This window comes from Amblyomma americanum, chromosome 11 (genome assembly GCF_052857255.1).
Source record: "Amblyomma americanum isolate KBUSLIRL-KWMA chromosome 11, ASM5285725v1, whole genome shotgun sequence".
In the NCBI taxonomy this organism is placed as follows: domain Eukaryota; kingdom Metazoa; phylum Arthropoda; class Arachnida; order Ixodida; family Ixodidae; genus Amblyomma; species Amblyomma americanum.
In genome coordinates this window covers 112,500,787-112,520,678 of record NC_135507.1, presented here as the reverse complement: position 1 = coordinate 112,520,678, position 19,892 = coordinate 112,500,787, and the positions used below count along the sequence as shown (strand labels likewise).

At 47.5% G+C, this 19,892-nt stretch overlaps 1 protein-coding gene across 9 annotated transcripts in view; it reads left to right on the top strand.

The window, feature by feature from the left end:
• LOC144111045 (receptor-type tyrosine-protein phosphatase mu-like) overlaps nucleotides 1–19,892 on the top strand; it is a 392,283-nt gene that overhangs the window by 350,185 nt on the left and 22,206 nt on the right. The window lies entirely within an intron of this gene.

Sequence of the window (19,892 nt, the reverse complement as noted above, 5' to 3'; positions counted from 1 at the left end):
TCTGCTTAATTTTTTGTAAAAATAAATAAGAAATAAGCAACGATGAAAATAACTAATATTTTATTTTGCCAAAACATTGTGTTTAAAGTTCGAAAATGTTAAGCAAAAGAAAAAGCGTTTGAAGTTGTGCTATTAAATTGACTGGTGGGTAACTTTCGGTGCCGCGGGGATGCGCTGACGGCGGTGAAAAGGCCGCTTTGCACTAAAGCAGCTGTTCCACGCCATGTTATTGTTTTTTTTTTTTCGCGGTGTCGGGAATTCAGCTACTGTGCGGTTGACCTATAAGTGCGCAGAAAAATTTCAACGAATGCAGTGAAGGCTACGTGACTACCGAGCGAACTTGCTAGAAGCGCTTTGTACGAAATCGACGAAGACAACTTGTTGAAGTCTGTGTTGTTCGGCTCTTTCGATCGATGACAAAAATGCCAAAAGGTGAGGTGTTGCAGTATGTGATATGTGGTTGTTTGTTTGTTTCCCCTTGGGAAACAGAAGACGACCACAAAGCGCCATTTGCTGGGAAAAATAAAGTGCTTTGCCAGCATAAGCGTGTCTTATTTATATATCTGGGGCACAGAGGTGACCGCGGGAACCCACCCCTTCTGCACGCTAAGTTAGCAGATTGCTTGCAACACCCGCAGTACGCCTTTGCTCACCGTCGGTTGTGCGATGCCGGCGTGCGCCTCGCTACCAACGGCAGCCTGAAAGCCGCCCATGGCAAATACCGCAATGCACACAGCACCTGCCGCCGCACCGACAGCGCGCTTGCACGCAATCCTCCCAGTTCATCGGCGAGTTCGTCGCATAGCCACTCCACAATCTGCTTCTCCAGTTGGAAAAGGCGTCGAAACAGCTCGTCCGGCAAGTCAAACATGTCTTCGTGCGCCCTCCTTCGCCGTTGCTCGCGCCAGTGCAGCCGCCTCAGTCGTACGGCCGCGTACACCGCCGCCATTTTCTGTCACAAACTCAACGGTCAAATTGACAGCCTCAAAACTGTGACAAAAAACTGTCAATAAGCGCCTGCATAATTAGGTGTGCAACGTCATCACTTCTGCCATATCCGTGACGTCATCTGCAGCCACCCAAGACGCAAAAAACAAAATGGCTGCCGGCCATGACCGACCAATAGGAACGAGGCTTATTGACACCTTTGTGACAAGTTTTTGACAATTTTCCTAATTGACAGCTACGTAATCTAGCCCCTCAACAGGATTTGGCCACCCTGGTGTAGGACTTGGCAACAACCTTCTAATAAGAAACCAATTTCTAAGGTAATTGCTAATAGAGTCAGGGAAACCTTACTTTAATCAACCAAATTATCAGGTATGCTTTCGTAAAGGACATTTTACAATAGATCATATTCACACTATCGGTCAAGTGATAGAGCTTCAGTAAAACGTCTGTGCGTGTCTCTCGATGTCTAGTTCATTTGTGTGTGTTTTGCGCTGCTACTATGCTTAAGACAAGTGATAGAGAAATGCGGAGAATACAACCAACCCCTATATGTAGTGTCACGAGCCGGGGAAGACAACGAAGGCCAGCGGGTATGTCAAACCGCATGGCGGCCCCAGTAAACGGTTAACAGTGTGCCAATAGCCTTCTTTGATTACGAGAAAGCATTTGACTCTATGGAAACCTCAGCAGTCATAGAGGCATTGCGGAATCGGAGTGTAGAAGAGCCTTATGTCAAAATACTTGAAGATATATATAGGACCTGCACAGCTACCACAGTCCTCCATAAAGTCAACAATAAAATTCCAATAAGGAAGTGCCTCAGGCAAGGAGACACGATCTGACCAACGCTATTAACCGCCTGTTTACAAGAGGTGTTCCGAGGCCAGAATTTGTAACAGTTGGGGATAAGAGTTAATGGAGAATACCTAAATAATCTGCGATTCGCTCATAACATTGCCTTGCTTAGTCATTCACGATATGAACTGCAAATCATTATCAATGAGTTAGACAGACAGAGCAGAACGGTGGGTCTAAAAATTAAAATTCAGAAAACCAAAGTAATGTTCAACAGTCTAGCAAGAAAACAGCAGTTCACAATTGCCAGCGAGATGCTGGAAGTGGTAAAGGAACACGTCTGCTTGGGGCAGGTAGTGACAGCTGATTCGGATGATGAGAGGGAAATAACTATAAGTATAAGAATGGGGTGGAGCGCATGTGGCAGGTTTTCACAGATCATGAATAGCAGTTTACCAATGTTCCTCAAGAGAAAAGACAACAACAGCTGTATAATAGGGTAGAACGCTGGGCCAATTGGTACAGCGACATATTTATGCGCCCCCCTTTATTTTTCCGCCCGCCCACATATCCGCCCACCTAACTTCGTTTGCCATCCGCTACGCTTGCCTTCTCTTGGAATCCACTCCGTTACCCTTAAGGACCAGCGGTTATCTTGCGTTCGCATTTCATGCCCTGCCCAAGCCCATTTCTTCATCTTGATTTCGACTAGGATGTCATTAGCACGCGTTTGTTTCCTCACCCACTCTGCCCGCTTCCGGTCTCTTTCCATGGCTCGCTGCGTTATCCATTACTTAAGTTGAACCCTTTGCGTTAGCCTCCACGTTTCTGCCCAGTAAGTGACTACTGCTAAGATACAGCTGTTGTATCACCTATTTAAAAAAAAAATTTGCGCAGAATAAAACAGGACGGGAAGGAGAAACACGCACACACTCACACGAGCGCGCTCGTGTGTGTGTATGTGCGGAATCCGCACCTAGCATCTGCCTGTGCTAGTACGGTCTGGCGAAATGAACGGAAAATATTGGGCACTCACCCTGCCAAGGTATAGCTGACGCCTGTCAGTCCTGTAGCTGCAGAGGTCCGTTGGAGCCGGTAACTTCACGTGGACGTCCCACAGCTGCCATCCAGTTGTTGGGATTCATGTAGCATGACTGGGCCGGAGAAGGGGCGAGGAGATCGGAGGAAGAAAACTTGGAAAACTTTATACAAGGACTATTTACATTATGCACAAGTACAGGCAACTGAGAGTGCTTCTCAGTAAAGAGAGATTCTTAGGAGTCGGGAGTCTCTGATACCTCTCAAGAAGGGGGCTCTCCCTGGAATCAAACCAGCAGCTCCTTAAATGCTCTTCGTATTCCCCTGATCCCTAGCTGGGGAATACAGTTCGAAGAATGATGTCCAATCACACGATGGCACTGATGATACCACCCACGGCAGGGCGGTCCTGATGTTTCTTCACAGCTTGGTCGAGGGAAAGGGAACAGGACCCGGTCACGTTTTCGTCCCCGCGGCTTCCAGGTGGCCGCGCACGTGCGTCCGGAGGGCACCTGCATGACACAGGATTGCAGGCTGTCTCCTCGCAGGTGTCGAAAGAGCTTGACTGGTGACCGGAACGCGGAGGCTCTGTCGCAGGTGCGGCACTCGGGCAATTGTTCAAATCCAGCGTGACTGAAGGGGACCACACTGATACCGCACTTCGTCCTGGCGAGGACCGGAACGAATACGCTTATGGTCGTCGCTGGCATTCCTGTTGAACGCTATCGTCGCTATGGGGACGCTATCGTCGCCGCTTCCGGCATTCCTGTTCGAACACGAGGGGACGCTATTGTCGTCGTTCCCTCTGGCAGTCCTGCAGTCACGTCTCCCCCAGAGGGCTCACCCACCCTCGCGGTGGTCTTCAGGGAATCCTCCCCATGCCCCACTTCTCCGAATTCCACAGCAGGAAGGAAGCGCGAGCACAACAGCACCCCCGCCGCCAGATATTGCGCCCGGAAGATGAACTGCTCGCACTTAGCTCGGCTGACTGGGCGTGCCAGGAACCAGATGCTCTTTGGGAGTCGTCTGATGACCTTCAGTGCCGATGCTCGGCATCGCTTCCCCTCGTCAGATGGCCATTTTGGGAAATTCGCTGCAATGCTAGCCAAAAGGGATCACAGACGCCAAACCACACCTGACAAAAGCACGTGCCCTCAGAACCCACTCATCCCGCCAGACCAAAACTCAGAGCCAAAACTGCACTTAGCAAAAAACTTCAACTGAAACTTGAAGAGATCAAATGTTTTGCCTGAATGAACACATGGTGTCTCCCGACGAGTAGTATTGACAGGCCACCCGTCCAAGGCGTGTGCTCCCGCTCGAGGCGCACTTGTATTGGGGAAAAAATTCTCTAAATGAAATCAAATTGGTGCTTAGAGTGCACGCGGTACGGGAATAGGTGACTTGATTTGGCCGACGTGGCGTTCAATTTTGCCCGCCCCAATACCAAGAGTCAAGGAACATTACATCACTCGCTCTTACTTATCTTGGCCGAAATAGGAAAACGTACTCCTAGGTATGTTACCTGATCGGCTGTTCGCTGGACAGCTTAATGTCGTGTTCGATGAGTGTTGTTTTTCCTGGCTTGTTTTAAAACACCGCCTCAAAGTCGCGGACGACGTTTTTCATGTCTCCTCGTTGATTTTCCCACAAACGTGGCTCTCTGTAGATTGAATTTAGCAGCTTCTTCGCTGCTTGCTAGTCCTCATGAGGGATCTAAGGTATGTCCGAGATCTCTTCCTCTGGCATGTTCAGCGCCATGTTAACAATGGCCTGACGCTGCACCTAAGGCTTCATCAAATTACTGTGGATTATCCGATTGTGTTTGTTCTTAAATTTTACCTCATAGTTGGTGTCCGAAAGCTTGGACACCACCTTAGCTGGCCCTTCCCATTGCACCTCAAGCTTGTTCCTTTTTGACGGACGCAGCAACATCACCTGGTCACCAGGTTGAAAGGTGCGCTTGCGTGCCGATTTGTCGTAGTACATTTTAGACAGTGACTGCGCTGCTCTGACATTTGCTTTCACGAGGTCTCTGGTTATCGCACGTCTTTCCAGTAGTTTCAGGGCGTATTCCACTACACAGGGATCCTCTCCGTAACCCTCCCATGACTCCCTTAGCATGCGCAATGGGGTCCTCAAATCACGCCCGTAGACTAGTGCAGCGGGGCTAAATCCTGTGCTTTCGTGGGGGACGGATCTCATTGTAAAGAGTGCTTCTGGAATGCAGCCTTCCCAATCTGCCTTATGCTCAAAACACAGAGACCTTAGTATCCGCTTTAGCACTGAGTGCATACGCTCGACTGGATTTTACTGAGGGTGGTGAATGGAACTGCGGATTATTTTAATCCCACACCGTTCAAAGAACGTTGTTGTCAAGTAGCTTGTGAACACGCTCCCGTTATCGCTTTGTATCTCTGCAGGGAACCCCACGCGAGAGAAAATTGACAAAAGGGCGTCTACAACACATGCGGAACTTAGCTCCTTCAACGGAATGGCCTCGGTAAATTTGGTTGCCACGCACAGCGAGGTCAGAATGTAGCGACAGCCAGAGTTGGACTCTGGCAGTGGGCCGACAGTATCTATTACAAGACGCCGAAAGGGCTCTGTAATTATGGGAACTAGTGTCATGGGTGCTTTCCGTTTATCCGTCGACTTGCCGACCCGCTGGCAGGTGTCGCAAGATCTAACAAGCTGTTCCACATCTTTCCAGCAGCGAGGCCAGTAATATTCGAGGGCTAATCTAGCTTTTGTTTTCTTTATGCCCAGGTGGCCCGCCCATGCATTTCCATGTGCGAGCTCTAGAAGCTGCCGCCGGTACTTCTCAGACACTAGGAGTTGCTCATATGCGCGTCCCTTTGAGTCGCAGTATTTCCGGTATTGAAGGCCTGATTTCTCATGAAAGCTGATGTTCTTTCTGGCGACTCCCTCGCTCACCTTATTGCTTAGAGCTCTTAACGATGGGTCGTTTTTCTGCTCTGCAATAAGTGCTTAAATATCAACCTTGGTCAACTCCTCCCAACAAGTCGAAGCAGGTGTTAATGTCGAACCATTCGCGTTGGTTCCTGTTGCCCCCTTCTCTACGGAATCGGCAGTTCCTTGGATTTCATGAGCTACCGCTTGTTCGGGAACACCTTCATGGTCATGCTCATGCGGTTTAGACGGATAAGTCTTTCTGCAGGGATCCCCCGGCTGGTCGGGAGAGTGGTTCGGTGCCTGCTCATTTATCGGAGCGCAGTCGAGTTTCTTTGCGAGCTTTCGCGCTCGAGAACGTGTTAGCGCCATGCAAGCCAAGCCCGAGGTGAAAGAGAGACCTTTCTCTTTCAGCAGCTGCTCGGATTTGTTCGAAAACAGGTAGGGCAAGTGTGTCGGCAAGTTTGCGCTAACTGCCGCTTCTGTGTCTAGCCTGCCAAAAGTCCCCTCTAGGGTCACCTTCGCTATAGGCAAGCATGCACTCGGTTCTTCGGCGACCTGCTTAATCCAGGCGCATTCGCCGGTGTAGTCCGTGGAGGAAACACAGGACGGGTGAGCAACCTCCATGGTAGCCGCTGAATAGCGCAGTGCCCTGAATTTCTTGCTATTTATAACCCACGTCCCGCATGTATGGCTCCAGAAATTTAAGGTTTTCGTCCGACTCTCGCATGCACGCGAACGCCATCTTTTGCTGTTTGCAGTTCACTGAGATGTGATCCTCCTTGTTGCAATTATAGCAGACAATGGGCTTTGTCGCTTCAAACGCGCGAGATCCAGGTGCCTGCTGTTTCGGCGAATCGGCAGATTTGGGTGACTCCATCTTGTTTTCGCTACCTCCTCCTTTTGATCCCGCTTCCTCTGTTTGGTGATCTCGGCGTGCTGGTGGCACCCTTCGGTCGGGGATTCTCTTTAAATAGGTTTCTCCCTTTCCTTACCTGTTATCGTACCCTGCCTTGCTTTGGAGGTTTCGGCGAACGTAATACTCGTCTGCGAGCTGTGCTGCTTTGTCTAGGTCTATATCTGTTAGCCTATCTTGCAGTCATATCCTCAGATCTTCTGGAATCGCGCTATAGTACTGCTCTAGTGCGATGCACTCCAGTACCTTGTCATGACTTCCGTGCACCTCAGCGGTCTTAAGCCACTCGTTTAGGTTGACTTTAAGCCGGTACGCGAAGTCAGTATGCGACTCTCCGCCTTTATTTGCCTGCCTGAATCGCTGCCTAAAGGCTTCAGCAGAAAGCCGGTACTTTCTAAGCAGTGCGCTCTTTACCTCGTAGTCATCACACTCTTCCCGTGAGAGGTGAGCCACCTCTTCGGCCACCTCGCACGGAAGGAGAGGAAGTAACTTCTCAGACCAAGCGCTCTTTTCGATGTGCACCTTCCCTCATGCGAGTTCGAAATTTACCAAAAAAAGTGCAATATCGCCTCCCACGCGGTATGGGGAGACGAGATCCTGCAATCTCTGCCTCTCTTGCTCCTCTACCGAAGCTACAGGGCTACGACGCGCCATATTCCCTCTATTCGACGCGATTTCGAGCTCCTTCATTTTTCGAGCATGTTCACGGACCTCCCGTCTCTCTTGAGCCAACCGAAGCTCTTCTTTTTTTTTTTTCTGCTCGCACAAATACCGTCTCTCTTGAGCCAACCGAAGCTCTTCTTTTTATCCATTTTGAAACAGCGCAACAAAGACGGGACGTGGAAACTGAGGTGTAAAGACAAACATGCGCTTGTTTGTCTTTACACCTCAGTTTCCACGTCCCGTCTTTGTTGCGCTGTTTCAAAATGGATACGTACCAACTTGCCCAAATTTCTGCTTTGCTCTTCTTTTTCTTTCTTACGTCCAACAATCGTTTCCAAAGCCTTGTCGACCTCCTCAGTAGTCACATCCTCCTGCCGCATAACCTCGAGAATTTCTTTTTTTCTTTTCGCAGAACGTAGCGAAATCCCCAGCTCCTGCCAAATTTCGAGCAGGTCCTGCACATTTAACTTCTCCATCGTGAGTTCCACCATGCGTTAGCAAGCCCTTAAAATAAAAGCCCTAGCTTGAAGTGGACAAAGCAGTTTCCCTAAATCAATTTCCCAGACAACAGGAATCCGCACCTAGCATCTGCCTGTGCTAGTACGGTCTGGCGAAATGAACGGAAAACATTGGGCACTCACCCTGCCAAGGTATAGCTGACGCCTGTCAGTCACGTAGCTGCAGAGGTCCGTTGGAGCCGGTAACTTCACGTGGACGTCCCACAGCCGCCATCCAGTTGTTGGGATTCAGGTAGCAGCATCCCACCGCTGCCACCAGTTGTTGGGATTCAGGTAGCATGACTGAGCCGGAGAAGAGACGAGGACGATCGGAGGAAGAAAACTTGGAAAACTTTATACAAGGACTATTTATATTATGTACAAGTACGGGCAACTGAGAGTGCTTCTCAGTAAAGAGAGATTCTTAGGAGTTGGGAGTCTCTGATACCTCTCAAGAAGGGGGCTCTCCCTGGCATCAAACCAGCAGCTCCTTAAATACTCTTCGTATTCCCCAGATCCCTACCTGGGGAATACAGTTACAGTTCGAAGAATGATGTCCAATCACACGATGGCACTGATGGTACCACCCACGGCAGGGCGGTCCTGATGTTTCTTCGCAGCTCGGTCGAGGGAAAGGGAACAGGACCTGGTCACGTTTTCGTCCCCGCGGCTTCCAGGTGGCCGCGCACGTGCGTCCGGAGGGCACCTGCATGACACAGGATTGCAGGCTGTCTCCTCGCAGGTGTCGAAAGAGCTTGACTGGTGACCGGAACGCGGAGGCTCTGTCGCAGGTGCGGCACTCGGGCAATTGTTCAAATCCTGCGTGACTGAAGGGGACCACACTGATACCGCACTTCGTCCTGGCGAGGACCGGAACGAATACGCTTATGGTCGTCGCTGGCATTACTGTTGAACGCTATCGTCGCTATGGGGACGCTATTGTCGCTGCTTCCGGCATTCCTTTTCGAACACGAGGGGACGCTATTGTCGTCGTTCCCTCTGGCAGTCCTGCAGTCACGTCTCCCCCAGAGGGCTCACCCACCCTCGTGGTGGTCTTCATGGAATCCTCCCCATGCCCCACTTCGCCGAATTCCACAGCAGGAAGGAAGCACGAGCACAACAAGGCCGACGCTACGAGTAACACTTGTTGCTGGGCTAGTTGGTGCATACTTCTATGTACAAACGTTAGCGCAAAATAAGACACATTCACAAGAAATGTGGACAAGACAACGCGCTTCTTGTCCACCTTTCTTGTGAATGTGTCTTATTTAGCGCTAACGTTTGTACATAGAACTATGCACCAACTAGCCCAGCAGCAAGTGTTACTTGAGTACCTTTCCAACTCTGTGGGCCTTTTTCTACGTGTTTCTTCTTCTTCGAAAGTGTCAGCCATCGTCACCCACATATCATGGGTAGCCTGCCGCGGTAGACAAATAACGTTCTGCATCAAGAAGGGATTGATACCCAGTGAGATCATCGCTCTTTTCGGCGCAGTCCGTCCTTCCTTCGGGCACGTAAAACGTCTGTGCAGAATCCTGAGGTCCGAGCTGTGGAAACATTTACGGCTCTTTCATGACTGGCTTCGTGTCGTCTGCCGTAGACAAGGCCCTGAATGGATAGCAGGAAGAAAATTCCAGGCACATAAGAAGCTAACGGCACAGGCCACAGAATTCCTGTTGCGTCATTTCTTGATCAACTCATCGAGAGCTCCGGGAAGGAGAAGGCAAGTAGCTGCTTTCTGAAGGTGCTGGGTGATGTTGAACTCCCGGAGGAAGTCTTCAAGGTCTTGGAAAAAAGGACCGAAGTTCAGTCTTGAGCCAACTACAGTGGCTCATGAGCCCCTCTTTTGAAATAGGCGAGTGGCGGGGAAGGCACCGCAGGAAGATCGTGAGCGATGCCTGCTGGAAGGAGTGGACGCGCTAGCCAGAACGGCTTCCAACAGAGCCAGAGGATACGGGTCTACGGTCAACAAAGTTGTGAAATACTTCAAAGAGAACGACAATCGCTTGCTGCAAGCCGACAAGGAAGCCGTTTTTGTGTAGGTGCCAAAGGGGGTATATAATGAAAAAGCGTGCCGTGTAGTTGAGAACAACTTTAAACGGGCTGAACTTAAGCCCGTGATGGCTAAGTCAAAAGCCATCGCCCTCTGCAAAGAATTGGAGCTGCAAAGGTTAGCAAAGTCTATAAGTTACTGTAAGTGCAAAACTCTTAGCATGTTTTTTTACAGCTAAGACCCACAAAGAAGGTGTACCATTCCGTTATATTGTAAGCGAAAAGGGATCTTTGCAACGCCTTGTTCGTCAGTTCCTGCTGAAGCATCTTAACCATCTTGGGGTCACTGATCCTTTCGTAACAAAGAACTCTTTGGATATAATTGAATTTCTTGACGATAATCGGCAAATTTGGTATTTCTTTGCTGTTGATGCTAAATATCTTTTCTATTCCATTCCCTATAAGCAATTGTTCACAGCCGTTCAAGCATGCATTGAGGAAAGGGGGGATACATCTTTTCAAAACGCATCTGGTGTGTCAGTAGGGAATTTCATGACTTTGTAAGAATTTTATCTTAATGCCACAATTGTACAGTTTGAAAGTAGATCGCTTATACAGAAGAAAGGGATTTGTATTGGCGCGTGTGTGGCCCCTGTTCTGAGCAATATTTTCCTTTCAATGATTGATCGAAGTGTGAATGAGCAGTTGGACAAGGATAAGGTAATGTGAGCTTTCAGATACGTCGACGATTTTTTAATCCTCCTAAAAAAATGACACACAGTCCTACTTAGTCACCGTTAACGAGGTTCTAGGAATTCTTAGTGAGAACGGAGAAGGGTTAGAATTTACACAGGAGCTGCCTGAAAGTGATAAAGTGTAATTTTTAGACCTGAACTTTCCATATTCTCGGGTTCGAACCCGACCGCGGCGTCTGCGTTTTTATGGAGGCAAAACGCTAAGGCGCCCGTGTGCTGTGCGATGTCAGTGCACATTAACGATCCCCAGGTGGTCGAAATTATTCCGGAGCCTCCACTACGGCACCTCCTTCTTCCTTTCTTCTTTCACTCCCTCCTTTATCCCTTCCCTTACGGCGCGGTTCAGGTGTCCAACGATATATGAGACAGATACTGTGCGATTTCCTTTCCCCAAAAACCAACTATTATTATTATTATTATAGCCTGTTTTTTCAACTGTTCATTGTTTTGGAAAGATAAAATTAATGGTCTACTCCAGAACATTCTTAAAAGTATTGCCTATAAAACCAATCCCCCTGCGCCTGGGCTTACATTGTTTAAGTATTTAAAACTTCCGGATTTTGACACCCTTTTTCTCTCCTACACTGTACCCAAATACTTTTGGAACACTGACTTCAGACAGCGACGCAGCATCGGGAGAACATTACGTACCAGCTCTGGTTTTGAAATACCTTCCATGAGAACACATTACGGAAAAAGCATAAGAAAGTACTACATTCCCCACACATTTAATCGCCTCCCTAAAACAGTATTACAGCAAACAACACGATCCGGAGTAAAAAGAGCGTTAATTGAACTTCAAAAATAATTGGTGCATAGTGCTTTAATTCTGTGTTTTTTATGATGTTTTGGAGCATCCGATGCAGTTACTTTCATTGTGTATGTGCGCAAAGGCATTGTTCGATGTTTGATATTTTTATTTCTTTATTTTGCCTCCCTGTTCATGTTGACAACATTGAAAAAAGCATTAATATGCATATATCATTTGTTTAACATACTTGCAAAATACAAGTTTGAGGTTCAGTGTTTTTCTCTAACAGTATGTTTAAAAGCTTTTATTTTAATGAAAAAGTGCATACCATTGTCTCCGAACGCTGGAGCTGCCCCGCTGCTGGGCACTGCCATACAAGCCATGTAGAGGCTTCGGCAGGCCCGGCAACATATATGTATTCCTTGAGGAGTAATAAAGATTTATTATTATTATTATTATTATTATTATTATTATTATTATTATTATTATTATTATTATTATTATTATTATTATTATTATTATTATTATTATTATTATTATTTCCATAACCAAAGAGAAATTATGCTGGATGTACCACCCTCGTGCCCTGAAAGGTTTTTGTCATGAATCGGCACACTCTAAGACAGTGAAGCGAGCAATTGACACGTCTGGTTTAAACGCCGCCATTGCGAAAGCCTGTTGTCATACCACCTAAAGGGGCTTCCAATTGCAGATGGTAAGGCTTCAGGATGCGGGCTTCCCTCAGTCTGTCCTGACTAGTGTGGTGGAGTCCCTTCTTCACAGCATAAAAGGCGCGGAACGTAAGCAGCCTATGCCCGTTGAGGATAGAATTAGGCCAGAAGTGGTGCCCTACTCCCACACCGCGTTGCCCATAACATGAAAAAAGCTGCATCTAAGTTCCAGTTGTATTCTCTGCTCCCTGTAAGCTGACCTCATTATGTACTTGTGTAAACTCAGAAAAAAGAAGAGAGGAAACTTGCGGAACCAGGCATGCCGTACGTACGTAGAATGCAATGACGGAGTTGTTTATCAGATCCCACTCGCGTGTGGAAAAGTGTATATTGGAAAGACGGGGCGTTGCCTAAATGAAAGGTTTAGGAAGAATAATCATTCGATGGGGATGGGAACGGGTTCTAATCTGCCTCTTCGCTGTAAGGACTGTGACCAAAGCACCTGCGGGCCCATTCTTGAAATAACTGTAGATTTAGGTGGAGGCCGCGATCGATTGTCCCGCGAATTAAAATCAGCCTTTTTAATTAGGAAAACGGGCCTGAGTGCCGTTAACGATGCTTCTATCTTCTTGTACAAAACCGAAGATGCCTTTTGAGAGAAGTTTTCCTGATACGAACACGTGTACAGGGGCTGTAATGTTTTCCCAGTGTAATCTGAAGTGTTCAGAGCACTAAGCCTTTTAGTTGGGTTCCTTGTCTCACGTGCTTTTTCTGTTCTTATACGGTTTTAATGCATTTTGGTTTTGTCTTCATCCTTCCAGACCCCATTCAGTCATGTTTATTTGGCCCTTTACACCACGTGTCATGCATTTTAATGTTCTTTCACTGATCTTATCGTTTTTAACTAAGTCATGTTTTCAGTGTTTGTTTTTATCGCTTTTATGACCCCATTAATCTTTCTGACGTTGACGTGAAATTTATGGCTGTTACTGTGACTTCAACCATGACGAAGCGGACCTGCACACACTTTGCACAGCCCCAATGAAAAAATAACTGTAAAACCCAAGGATAGCAAAAAGAAAACATTTGCGACTACAACGCAGAAAACGAGAAAGGTTCTGCACCTCTTGAGCAAGAAAATATATAAACACAGTAACGTACACGCTTGATATATGTGGCGTTTAAAGTTTGTCGTTTAGCGTTCCACGCCGCCGGCGTCAAAGAATGGCCTAGCGCCGCGGTTGATTAGCAGGGGCCGCGCCGCCGACGCCGCCGCCACCGACTTGAAACGACCGCCACGCCGCCGCCGTTCGAAACCGACATGGAGCACACCCCTAGGTATAATGGACTTGGTACTGACGCAGCCCTAGAGATGGCGCTCGCGTCTCTTTGAGATTAGTCACTGGAGCGGGAAAAGTACCGCATTCGTTTTCTCTCGCCGCCGCGCCGGCGGGCCAGCTCGCGCGCGCTCCCGAACATGCACTTCTGAAATCCCGATTCGTTCTTTGCGGTGACGTGGTCATTCCCCGCCATAAATGGTCCGCTCGCTTCTTTCTCGCGGCCGCCGGCACACAGATCGTCCGGAGCATTACGTAGCACCTTGCTCTTATGGGCCGAGATAAGCGTGCACAACATTGCCAGTCGCGTAGTGACGCTTGTGCAGTTCATGCCTGCGTAGAGACTGCGAGATGCTTGGGTGCTGCGCCTTTGGGTGCAGCAATCGGCGAGAAACGGGCAAAACGCTATTTGCCATTCCCAGCGGAAAAAAAAAAAGACTACAAGCGACGAGCTATATGGCTAAACAGAATCCGGCGGGAGAAATTTGTTCCAACGAACAATTTATTTTATTTTATTTATTTATATCCACAATACGGCAGACCCTCATTTGAGTCCAGGCAGGGAGGGCAGAAAAATACATTCACTCAACACAAAAACAGTTACATCGTAAAACACAGAGCAATAAAATTGTGTAATGTAGTACATATATTTAAAATAGCTCACAGAGTGCCTTGTCAAAATCAACAGCCGACATCACGTGTAGAGGCAGGGCGTTCCATTCGTCAATCGTTTGTGGAAAAAAAGAAAATTTGAAAGTGTTAGTATGCGCGAAGTATGGTGCTAAGGTGTGATCATGATGACGACGAGTTCTACGCGCTTCTGAAAACTGCACATAGGGGACTGGAGAAATGCCTAGTTTTCCATGGATTAGCTGGTGAAGGAAGGATAGGCGGGCTGTCTTGCGTCCGACGTGGAGTGGTTTAATATAATTTGCTGCCATTAACGAAGATGGGGAATCAGTTCTCTTGTATCTATTAAATATGAAACGTACTGCGCGTCTCTGTATTTTTTTCTAATTCTGCTATGTCTTTTTTTGCATGGGGGTCCCAAACGATGGCGGCATATTCAAGTTTTGGTCTTATAAGCGTATTATAGGCTAATAGCTTGCAGCTGCTAGGTGCGCCCCTAAGTTTATGGCGAAGAAAACCAAGTTTACGTAAAGCTGAGGATGTAATGTGGTCTATATGGTCATTTCATTTTAGTTGCGAGTTTATTACAATACCAAGATACTTATACCTTGGCACTTCTTTAACCGGAACGCCATTAATGCAATAGTTGAAGGAAAACGGATTTTTCTTCCTTGTTATCCGCAAGAGCACAGACTTCTGAGTATTTATTTCCATACCCCATTTTTCACTCCATGAAACGACACTAAGCAGAGCATTATCTAAATGTTCCTGGTCAGAAACGGAAGATACCGGAGTATATATCGTGCAATCATCGGAAAACAGAGCAATCTTAACAGCTGGGTTAAAACCGTAAACTAGATCATTTACATAAATTAAAAAAAGTAGAGGACCAAGCACACTTCCCTGAGGGACCCCAGAGGTTACAGGGAGCGGGGGAGAACAACTACAGCCAATCTCCACAAACTGCGTCCTGTGTTGTAGATAAGCTGCAATCCAAGCAATGAGCGGAGGTGGTACACCAATGAGCTTCAGTTTTAAAAGAAGTTTGTTATGTGGCGCCTTGTCAAAGGCTTTGGCAAAATCTTAAAATGAAACATCAATTTGGCCTGACTTGTCTAAAGCTGCACTGAAATTATGAATGGCTATTATCAGTTGGGTAGTAGTAGAGAATCCTTTCCTGAAGCCGTGCTGAGCAGGGTTTAACGCACCATTACTGTTTAATATTACAAGTATATGATTGGCAATAATATGTTCAATAAGCTTACAACAGGATGTCGTTAGAGAGATTGGGCGGTAGTTGTTTACACAGAGTCGATCATTAATTTTAAAAACAGGAATAACCTTCCCTGTCAGCCAATCAGGCGGCAAGGAGCAAGAAGATAAGGAAGCACGAAATATTGACACGAGGATTGGAAGTAGAAGAAGAAAGAGATCGCAGCCTCTAGAAGTAGACGACGCTGAAGTGTAGGTCCGTTTCTCTGGTGCCCTCGTTCAGCCGCTGCAGTTCCTTTTCAGTGTAACAACTGTTACAATATTTTGGACAAAAAACGAGACAATGATTCAGCATAGCGCCGCAAAAATGCATTAGGGATGCCGTCTGGGCCGGAAGAACACTTCGTATCTAATCGGAGTAGCATTTCAATGACACCCCCATCAGATACAATGTCTAAAGGTTCAAAAAGATCACAAAGAAAACCGTCACTTCCATTTCCATCAGCTCAGAATACAGAGTGGAAATAATTATTAAAAGCTGTGGCGATGCCCATTTGGCACCTAACAACGCATCCATTCGCAACTATTTGCTCGATCGGCTTATGAGACTCTCTGATATGATTCCAAAACTTAGCAGGGTTACTTTTTGTGAATTCTGGGAGACATTCTGTGAAGTACCGTTTCCTGGCAAATCTAATATTCGAAGAAAGTTCAGGTGCAAGTTCTGCTAAAAGATCTATGTTTGCCCGTTTCGAGCGCTTCAGGCGCTTTTTTTACGCTTGAGATGAATAATGTGGCGATTAATCCGCGGATTCTTTTTCTTTACAGCTTTTTTTTGTCTGGAATGAAATTCAGCAGACATGGTAAGAGGGGAGGAAAAACGCAGTCGTCACTAACGCCAGAGTGAAGCCAAGTTTCAGTTATCACAACTATGTGGGGACTATGAGTGATCAGTAAGACTTCAAGCGATTCTGCTTTATTGACTATGCTCTGATCATTGAGGTTAATAATAGTTAGGTGTCGATAGTGTCGATAGTCGCGTCTGTGAGGTAAGCGCTTCTCTTAATTAGGTTGGACATGGATTTTGGTACAAACCAGCCGAAGTCATATTTTGGGGAGTGGTGGCCAATTTTGGGAGTGGCCCAGGCCAAATTTGGAGGTCAGCATCGTGTTCCCCGTAGTCGAATTATGTTGGACATCGATTTTAGTCCAAACCGGCCGAAGTCATATTTTGGGGGTGAGGGCCAATTTCGGGAGTGGCCCAGGCCAAATTTGGAGGCCACCATCGTGTTTCCGCAGTCGAATTAGATTGGGCATCGATTTTGGTCTAATCCGGCCGAAGTCATATTTTGGGGGGTGAGCGCCAAACTTGGGAGTGGCCCAGGCCAAATTTGGAGGACGCCATCATGTTCGCTGTAGTCGAATTAGGCTGGACATCGATTTTAGCGCACATTGGTGGAAGTCAAATTTCGGTGGCGGGTGGGCCAAATGTGGGAGTGGCTCGAGCCATATTTGGAGGTCACCGTTGTGTCCGCGTTAGTGAAATTCGGTTGGACAAGGGTTCTGGCCCATATCGGCCAAGGTCAAATTTCTCTCCTTACATGCTTTCTAACGTAGGACTGACACATCATTCACACAGCCGCGAACAGATTTTCGTTCCATGAGCCTAGAAAGGCTTCCGACTTAATAATTACAGCCTTTTTTCGCCTAATTAGCAAGTGAACAACGGTATGCTTCATTGATTACTCTAAAAGCACGCACAATCGCAAAACCTGCTTTATTCTGTCTAAAATGCGCAGCGCCCGGCCGTCGCTTCAGCGGCGCTGGACCAAATATGCCGGCTCCGGCGATTGTTGCGGTACTTTTCCCGTTCGTGACTTTATTTGAGATAAAAGCGGCGACGGAACTCGGAGTTCACGAACGTACAAATCGCAACTACCACAGCAAACTCAATCACCATGCAGGGTCAATCGTCTGCGCCCATACCAGTCATACATACTGCGTAATAAAGAAACACGTCATAATCTGAGACTAAGGCATGTCTTTTGATGAGCAACGCACTGGCAGTTTTTTCGTCCAATGTGGTGTCGACTGAAATACTTTACATTTTGAGTGCTCATCGCATGCTTTTGAGGATTTCTCGAAGCTTACACAGCACACTGTGCACCGAAGGCACACGCTAGCGTTGTCGCCGCAGATGTGTACGGGCGCGAGCACGATCAGCTGTTTGTTGTGCAGTCTGCGACAGCCTTTAATAACTTCAGGTCGTTGTCCTCGATCTCAAGCAGCCTATTTCTGCCGTACGTGTGCGTAGCAACGAGATGCAGCAGAGCGCGAAGCCACGGAGAGCATCTGCTCTCCGTGATCCATGACGGGCTTATCGTCGTGATTGTCAGCAGCTGGCACCAGTCATTGGCGAAGTTTCCGGCAGCCGGAGGGCTGGCCCAGAGTGGTAAATCGAAGAGACCCATTCACAGATTGCCGAGAGTCCGCATACCACTACTGGCGCAGTGCTGCCGTGGTTAAGCGTTGCGCCACTGCCTCGGCAGGCGGCTGTTTCAAACCCATAATTATTAAGAGTTGAAATAATTGGAACGAATTTTTTCAGCACAGAATTAGACACGGCGTACGTAATAGACACGCGCAGGACAAACGCTAGCTTCAACTGATGGTTTAATGACATGACCGTAAATATGTATACACAAACAAGGCACCTGAAACCGCCAGATAACAAGCGTTTGCCCAATGACATGTCTTTAAAAAAAAAAAAGAAGAAAAAATGGAGGGGCCACTTAAGCTCCGCCTTCAGGGTAGGACGCGATAGCGTAATCGGCTAACTCCCATATGTGCAGTAGGTCACTCTCTACTTTACATTCGTAGATCTCTGGAAGTCCTCATACCCCTCCTGGCGCTGTGACGCAACGGTTAAGCGATGCGCCACTTCCCTCAGATCGCAGGTGCTCTCAGCGGCGGGCCTTGTGCGACCAAGGTTGCTCTTCACGACCGACTAATCATGAATTTCCTGTCACCTTCCACTGTGGGCAGTTTCCTCACTATCCGGTGGGCAGGTTGTAACGACGCCGCAAGGCCACGTGACATAGGCAGCCTACCTGCCTTCTAGGTTGCTTTTTGGGCACCACTTGCCTGCCATAGTCATGCTCGTTACTTTTCGCTCACAACGCCGACGCCAGACTTTCAACGTAACGAGGCCTTTAACGCAATCGCGTTAAAATTAGCACATGGGTTAGCATGGCTAAGCGCTGGGTATCGTGCAGTAGCACTAATTGCGGTGTGCAGTTGAGGTGCTTACGTGACAGAGGCGTTTTATTTAAAGGCCTTTACCAGAAAGTCCTCTGAGCCTATAGGCCTTCTATGTAAAGGCCTTTACCCGAAAAGCATTTACTATGAACACCCTTATCCTAAAAACATTTCACCTAAACGCCTTTACCACAAAGGTCTTTAACCTCAAGGAATTTCCTTTGAAGGCATTCACCCAGGTGTACCCTTCGCCCTGCCTTTCATCCAGGCGAAGGCCTACCAGGTGTACACACCTGGCTGGTTGCCCTAATCACGGCGCCTTCCTTTTGCAAGCATAGATTTTTTGCCATAACAGCCACTTACAGTAAGAAACTTTTTTATTTATATCAGAAATCTCATGAAAGAAAACAAGCAGACTTTCCAGATCACGTATTTAACTGCCCAAACAGCATACAGTCTTAAGCACCCTCAATACCATGTATCCAAATCTCGCAGAAACTATGGGTTCCAAAATCTAACGCACGTAATACCCCATACAATAACCATCTACTCTAACCTAACTGAACTATCGCTACAAAACATGTCTGACGCCTGATACAAAAAAGTGTCCGAGAATAGTTTTTTATATGGCTTGTTCTCGACGTGATCAACTTCTTTTGCCTTACTTGTTTGATGCCTCCTGAAGTGTGATGTATGCTTAATTTTTGTATTTGTTGTTTGTTGCCAAATGCTACTTTATTTTTTATTTCCATCGGGAGGGCAGACCTCGTTCACGTGTTGTGAAATGCCTTTAACTTGCTCTCCCCCGATTTGCAGTCTGTATACTGACAAAACGAAATCAATAAAGATTAAAAGATTCGGCTAAAATGGGCGCTTTGCAATAACCAATGCAGACTCCCGCCTCATGAATGCATAGTTTGCCCTTAAATTTTATGACTGTGGATGAGAGATAAAATGGTAGTAACTCCAGTGAGGGAGGGAGGAGTTAAATAAACGTTTATTAAGAGGATGGTGGCTGGACCGGGTGTAGGTAGGCCCTCAGTCTAGGTCTCCGGAGGCTTCTGCTGACCTTCTGGCGATGAGAGGGAGAGCTGCCTGCTCGTCGAGTCGTGCGCTGGCTAGCATCACGTCCCACAGCTCCAGGGCCTCTGCGCTGGCTAGCATCACGTCCCACAGCTCCAGGGCCTCTTTACGCTGCTTTAGATAATGGCGTTTTTCGGGACATGTGCATGTGATATGTGTTAGGGTTGGGGTGTCCCCGCACCATGGACATTTGTCGGCGTAAAGGCCACCGCGGTGGCTCAGTGGTTATACTGTTTGGCTGCTGACCCGAAAGGCGCGGGTTCAATCCCGGCCGCGGCGGTCGAAATTCGATGGAGGCGAAGTTCTAGAGGCCTGTGTACTGTGCGATGTCAGTGCACGTTAAAGAACCCCAGGTGGTTCGAATTTTCGGAGCCCTTCACTACGGCGTCTCTCATAGCCTGAGTTGCTTTGTGATATTAAACCCCACAAA